This window comes from Sinocyclocheilus rhinocerous, unplaced genomic scaffold (assembly GCF_001515625.1).
Source record: "Sinocyclocheilus rhinocerous isolate Xijiao unplaced genomic scaffold, SAMN03320098_v1.1 scaffold2503, whole genome shotgun sequence".
NCBI classification, from domain to species: domain Eukaryota; kingdom Metazoa; phylum Chordata; class Actinopteri; order Cypriniformes; family Cyprinidae; genus Sinocyclocheilus; species Sinocyclocheilus rhinocerous.
Window position 1 is genome coordinate 56,996 of NW_015664703.1, and position 7,793 is coordinate 64,788.

At 41.7% G+C, this 7,793-nt stretch overlaps 1 pseudogene; it reads right to left on the reverse strand.

Annotated features, from left to right (window-relative positions):
• Positions 1-3,391: 3,391 nt before the first annotated feature.
• Positions 3,392-7,793, reverse strand: part of LOC107730405 (uncharacterized protein K02A2.6-like) — an 11,921-nt pseudogene continuing 7,519 nt past the window's right edge.

Consider the following 7,793-nt stretch of genomic DNA (forward strand, 5'->3'; position numbering starts at 1 on the left):
ACATGGGCTGCAGCCCAGGGCCCCGAACAGTAGGGAGCCCCCCGAGTCAATTCTCTTGCATTTTATGAATGGTTGCCAACCGTTCCGTATAATACGGAATCGTCCCGTATTTAAGGAATCAGTTTGTCCCGTATTTGCAGGCATATGCCGTAATAACTTGAGGAGGCATGAGATCTGTTCAAGATTGCATTTACTCAACGGAATACATCAACCAGCAGTACACTCAATCACATCACAGGTGGAGTCAATTTACACACGCACTAAGTTCTTCTCTGCTGCTTTTTAAGCAAATAACAACAGCATTAGCCTGTCCTGGAAGGTGAAAAGGATATAGAAGGAGCAGTTAAATTTAAAGATAAAAATACTTCAGAACTTCAGTGTCATGTGCAAGATAGAGCAGATCTCCCTCGACGCTCAGAACGTCCACATATGCCCACGGAGAGAATGCTTGCTTATCAGAAAGATGAATGTTGTAAGAAAGAAAAAAGGTTAACCACTTTGTATGAGCAATGGAAGTTAGAAGCTCGTAAAGCAAAACAGAACTTAAAAACAGACATAACTGATAAAGAGCTGGCTGAAATTGCTGACTCTCTTGAGGACAAAAAGAATTGTATTCTGAAACTCTTCAGTGACATAAGGGAATATGTTACACCTGCTGCGGATTTAAGACGTAAAATTGATGCATGTGAAGCTGTGACCAATGATATTGTCAAAATAGTGCTTGAAAGAATGGCAACTGTAGATTTTGATGCAGAAAGAGAAAGGGGACGGCTACGTGAACTTTTAGCACATAGTTATGCTCGCTCTATATATGGTTCCAGTGCTTCAAAAATGCGTGTTAGCAGCCATTCTGGATCCTCTTGTACTGCAAGCAAACACGCACATGCTGCGGCAGAGCTGGCTGCAAAAGAGGCTGAATACAAGATGATGCAAACAGAAAGGCAACAAAAGGAAAAAATAAGAACCTTAGAAGAGCAACTCAGAAGAGAGCTAGAAACTCAAAAGTTTGAATTAGAACGGCTGCAGGTAGAAAAGGATATAGAGGTTGCTCGAGCCAGAATAAAATCCTATGATGAAGAAATAAAACAAGAGACAAGAAGTCTGTCAATACAGAATGATCATCAAGGACAGAGAAACGAAATGATACATCAGCATTGCAATGTTGTCCAGCCAACATCCCTCAGTGAAGTGTCTCACCTTGCTCAAGCAGTTCAGGACAGCATAGCCATAAACAGGTTACCCGTACCTGAGCCTACAGCGTTCAACGGAGACCCTATTCAGTTTGTAGACTGGAAGGCATCATTTATGTCATTAATAGATAGAAAGGGCATCTCAGTAGCTGATAAACTCTATTATTTAAAAAAATATGTGAGTGGCTCAGCACACAAATATCTTGAGGGCACTTTTTATCGAAATGATGAAGAAGCCTACAAAGACGCTTGGGACAAGCTTAGGAGTATTGTGGGCTGCTCCGCACCAAGTATCAATGAAGCAATAGGTTTCAGTCTTTGTCACAGAATAGCCACAAAGGAGATACCATTCATCAATGAACATTTGTTAACAGGACCAGACATGATAAATAATCTAACAGGAGTCATTGTAAGGTTCAGAAGGCATCCTATAGCAGTAACTTGTGACATTGAGAAAATGTTCCACCAGTTCCACGTCCAAAAAAAGGATCGTGATTATCTACGCTTTTTATGGTGGAAAGATGGGGACACAAATTCAGTGCTTCAAGATTATCGAATGAAAGTGCATCTATTCGGTGCAGTGTCTTCGCCCGGTTGCGCAAACTATGGATTAAGATATCTAGTCAATGAGTACAGTCAATCACAGGCATTAGGCGCTCAGTTCATCACGAGAGATTTTTATGTCGATGATGGAGTTACAAGTGCAGAGACAGTAGAAAAGGCCATTCAGTTGACAAAAGAAGCACGGGAGCTGTGTGCAAAGGGGGGTCTTCGACTTCATAAGTTCGTATCAAATGACAGCACTGTTTTGCAGAGTATACCAGCATCAGAACGTGCTGTAAACTTTGAAACAAAAGATCTCACCTACATGGACATGCCGCTTGAGAGAGCTTTGTGTATTCATTGGAACATACAGAGTGATAGCTTTAAATTTCATATCCCACTAAAAGGTCAACCTACAACACGCCGTGGCATACTATCAACTGTTGCCTCCATATATTTTTTATGTATTGCGGTATGGACTGCTTTGGTCCTTTCATAACGAAAGAAGGAAGAAAACATCACAAAAGATACGGTCTGCTTCTAACATGCCTGTGTTCAAGAGCTATTCATATAGAAATGTTAGAAGATATGTCCACAGATGCGTTTATTAACAGTCTAAGGTGCTTTATTGCAATTCGAGGTACAGTACGACAAATAAGATGTGACCAAGGTACCAATTTCTTAGGCGCCAAGAACGAACTGAACTCAGCACTGCAGGAACTTGATCCAGAAAGGCTCACTACTTTTCTGGCAGATAAACAGTGTGACTTTGTTCTGAATGCACCTCATTCCAGCCATGCAGGGGGTGTATGGGAGCGGCAAATCAAAACTGTACGGAGCATTCTTAGTGCTACCGTCGCCCTTTCATCAGGCAGGCTTAATGATGCTTCGTTGCACACCTTGTTTTACGAAGCCATGGCAGTAGTCAATAGTCGCCCCCTTACAGTTGACAACCTGAATGACCCCAAGAGCTTAGAACCGCTCACACCTAATCATCTGATTACGGATCTCCCTGTAGGAGACCCAGAAGTAAAGAAAATTCAGACATTGCAAACAAAGACCACGGAAAGTAAAGATCTTGTAGACCATTTGTCCAAGTTCTCGTCTTGGTCTAAAACTATCAAAGCCATCGTGCGCCTTCTGAGATGGATTAAGAAGGATAAAACTAATTTACCGGCTTCTGTAAGTGAACAAGAGGATGCTAAATGTTTGAAATGCAGGGGGTGTATGGGAGCGGCAAATCAAAACTGTATGGAGCATTCTTAGTGCTACCGTCGCCCTTTCATCAGGCAGGCTTAATGATGCTTCATTGCGCACCTTGTTTTACGAAGCCATGGCAGTAGTCAATAGTCGCCCCCTTACAGTTGACAACCTGAATGACCCCATGAGCTTAGAACCGCTCACACCTAATCATCTGATTACCATGAAATCCACCACAGCCCTACCTCCACCTGGAAAGTTCATAAGAGAGGATGTGTATACGAAAAAGAGATGGAGACGTGTGCAGTACCTTACTGAACAGTTTTGGAGCAGATGGAAAAAAAGAGTATCTTAGCAACATTGCTGCTCGACAATGCTGGCATGCTCCAAAAAGGAACTTTCAAATTGGTGACGTGGTCATGGACATCGATGAAACATTACCAAGGAGTGAATGGAGACTAGGAAGGATTATAGAGACTGTTCTGAGCCCAGATGGACTGGTAAGAAAGGCCAAAGTAGCACTTGGTGACAAAAGACTAAACAAGAAAGGAGAACAGATTCATAAAATCTCAATAGTAGAAAGGCCAGCTCAGAAGTTGGTCTTGTTGTTGGAAGCGGAGTAAATGCATCTTCAAAAGGACTTTATTGCACTTTACATACACACAAATGTTATAAGTGAAAATTAGTCTCATAGTAAACTTCATCACTTGGATGCCTTCATAGACAAGGATGGTATGATCAAGGTGGGAGGTAGACTAAGTCACTCATCATACACTCATTCATTTAAGCATCCACTGATCCTTCCTAAAGAGCATCATGTAACAAAGCTAATAATTGCACACTGTCATGAAAGTGTAAAGCATCGAGGTAAAGGTTTCACAGTTAATGAAATCAGATTGTGTGGCTATTGGATACCGGGAATAAATAGAGCTGTCACATCTTACATTCGCAACTGTGTAACTTGCAGAAGGCTGAGAAGATCTGCTGAAGGAATAGCACTTGGTGACAAAAGACTAAACAAGAAAGGAGAACGGATTCATAAAATCCCAATAGTAGAAAGGCCTGCTCAGAAGTTGGTCTTGTTGTTGGAAGCGGAGTAAATACATCTTCAAAAGGACTTTATTGCACTTTACATACACACAAATGTTATAAGTGAAAATTAGTCATGTTTGAGAAACATTGATAATTTGGTGGGAGTGTAACAGACTTTAATAAGAGTTATCCTTAATTTCTCTATTTGTTTTGTGTTGCCTTTGATATATTTTGTATGTTAAAAATTGTCTAAGGATCGCATTATTTCCGTTGTTTATGGGGGACTTTCATTTTGAAACGGAATCTGCTTTTCACTGCTCAGAGAGTAATGAGAAATGGTATGGAGAGCGAACGCTTCATGACGGCTTAACAGAACTCGTGCACGAAAGGACTGTTTATAAGTTTATTCAACACCCCCCGAAAGGCATAAGGTTTGTGTATTTGTATACTGTTAGTTAAAACAAGTATTTGTGAAAATCGCTGAATATGTCTAATGTTAATGCACATTTTTGTATCGCTTCATTCAGCTCTTACAGTGATTTCTTGACTAAACGGACAAGTAATAAAACTTAAAATCATCAGTAAAGTTTCGGCCATCATTCGGACGGGGTCCGCTACAACAACAACTGACACTTCATTGTCACTCTACAACATCCCTTTCCCCCCAAGCTTACATAATAATCACAATGCTATTTCTCTCCACAAACATATAACTACAATACAATACAATAAAACTTCCTGGTTCTTTGTAACTGTCTCATAATTACAACAGGACTAGCAGGCTTGTTCATTTCAGTGATTATTTCTGAATGTTGAGAGGAATCCCCAGATACTTCAGAGGGATTAGCTTTACTAGAAATTTCCACAGTCCCTGTTCCCTCAGTCTCTTTAGCAACTGCAGGTGTTGAGTTTTCAGGAATGTCGAAATCACGGAATTTACAGTCTATTCCCTCTTCTGAAGTGTTTACAAGCAATTTCTGTCGGGCATGAATTTGATCCACATGCCATCGAACCATTTGCCCATCGCCCAGCATTACTTTATAAGAAAGTGGTCCAGTCACAGTCGCTATATGCCCCGGAATCCAATTCGGTCCATAAATAAAGTTCCGAGTAAGTACTGGATCTCCAAAACAAAAACTCCGTTCACGGGCCTTTTTATCATGATAGATTTTTTGCTTTTGTTGTTGTTCATGAATCTTCCTTGTCAAATCAGGATGTATAAAGTCCATTGAACAGCGTAATTTCCGTCCATACAACATTTCCGTTGGAGAGAGGCCTGTGGTGGTCTGGGAAGTGATCCTGTAACTGAGTAAAACTCGAGACAATTTAGTTGCTATTGTTCCATCAACACTTTTTTTTTTAGCATGGTTTTAACAATTTGGACAGCCTGTTCCACTAAACCATTACTAGAAGCATGGTAAGGTGCAGAAGTAACATGCCGTACTCCATTTTTATGAAGGAACTCTTTGAATTCGGCACTAATGAAGCAAGTACCATTATCTGATACAATCAGTTCAGGTAATCCATGGTTACTGAAGCTCTTCCGCAAACATTCAATAGTGGAGGCAGATGTGGCTGAATTCACTGGATACACGTCCATCCATTTTGAATGTGCATCAATCAAAACAAAGAACATTTTTCCCATGAACGGTCCTGCATAATCCACATGCAAACGTTGCCATGGTTTGTCCGGCCAATTCCAAGGATGCAGTGGGGCAACAGCTGGAACATTCCTATGCTCTTGGCACGTACAACAGGTTTTAACCAGCCTTTCCACATCCTGATCTAACTTGGGCCACCACACATAACTTCTGGCCAAAGCTTTCATCCTAGACACCCCTGGATGACACTGATGCAACTGTTCAAGAACGTCTTGTCTACCCACACTGGGAATGATTACTCGGGCCCCCCAAAGCACACAACCATCCTGTACGCTTAATTCATCTTTCCTTAATGTGAATGGGTCAAACTCCGTCCCTGTTAATTCATGCAAACATCCGCGTTGCACGGTTTCTCTTACCCGAGATAATACTGGATCTTTTCTTGTCCACTCCCTCACCTGTTCTGCTGTAATCAGGGTGATATCAGCATTCTCCAGCATTAGAACTCTTTCCTCCTGATCGGTGGAAGATTCCATTGGCAACGGTAGCCGACTTAGAGCGTCTGCGTTGCCATGATCTTTGCCAGCCTTGTAGATGATGTTGTATTCGTATGCTCTCAGGGTCACAGCCCATCGCTGGATTCTAGGAGAGGACATTTGGGGAACAGCTTTTAACTCGTTAAATAAAGACAACAAGGGTTTATGGTCCGTAACGATTGTAAATTTTCGACCATACAAATACTTATGGAAGCGCTGTAAGCCAAACATTACAGCCAACCCTTCTTTGTCCAACTGCGAATAATTCCGCTCAGCTTGATTCAATGTTCGTGACATAAATCCTATGGGTCTTTCATTTCCATCAGGCATCTTATGCGAAAGAACTGCACCTAAGCCATAAGGAGAAGCATCACATGATAAAATCACATCCTTCTGGAGGTCATAATGGACCAGAACTTGTCCGTTGTGAATCATTTTTTTAGACTGAGCAAAAGCAGCCTCTTGTTCCCCAGCCCAGTTCCATTTTACCTCTTTTCGCAGCAACTTGTGCACAGGGGCTAAAACAGTAGACAGGTTGGGCAAGAACTTATTGTAATAATTTAAAAGTCCTAAATAAGCCTTCAATTCTGTCACATTCTTTGGTGAGGGAGCATTTTGAATAGCGGTCACCTTTTCTGGTGCAGGATGGAGGCCTGTCTCATCCACTTTATGACCTAAGAACATTACCTCTTTTTCCATGAAGGTACATTTACTCCGTTTCAACTGCAGTCCTGCTTCCTGCAATCTATCCAATACTCTAGCAAGAGTTTGGAGATGCTCTTCATCATTACGACCGGTTACCAGGATATCATCAAGGAAAACTGCCACATGTGGAAGACCTTGCAGTACCCCCTCAATGGTCCGTTGGAAGATGGCGGGGCTAGAAGAGACTCCAAAAGGTAAAACACGATAAGTAAATAGGCCTTTGTGGGTATTCACTGTGACATATTTCCTGGACTCTGCATCTAATGCAATCTGATGATAAGCATGGCTCATATCCAATTTTGTGAACTTCTGTCCCCCCGACAAAGTTGCAAACAAATCCTCTATCCGAGGAATGGGGTACTGTTCCAACTTTGAAACTCTGTTTACCGTTAGCTTATAGTCCCCACATAGACGTATGGTATTATCAGACTTTAAAACAGGTACTACAGGTGCAGCCCATTCAGAGTGTTTAACAGGTTCTATGATGTGTTCTCTTAACAGGCGTTCTATTTCAACTTCAACCTTTGCCTTCATTGCATAAGGGACCGGTCGGGCTTTGAAAAACCTTGGGACCGCTTCCTTATCTACATAAATCTTCGCTGGTGGACCCTTCAATTCCCCCAACTCCTCTTTAAACAATTCTTCATGTTGGCTAAGGACTTCAGGCAAAGTTAAATTGTTCACCCCTTGCATCCTATGTAGGGCCTCCCATTCCATCCCCAATTCCTTAATCCATCCTCTGCCCAATAAATTGGGTCCTGTTCCGGGTACTACCACTACCGGTAACTCCTTCACTGTGCCTTTGTATCGGACTTCTACTTGTGCAGAACCCAACACGGTTAGAACTTGGCCAGTGTAAGTCTTTAAATTCAAAGAACAAGTCTTTAATTTAGGAATTTTATCTGTTTCCCACAATTTGGCAAAGTTGGACCCATTCATTATTGTCACCCCTCATCCGGTTTCCACTTCAATCTGTGCATTTGACT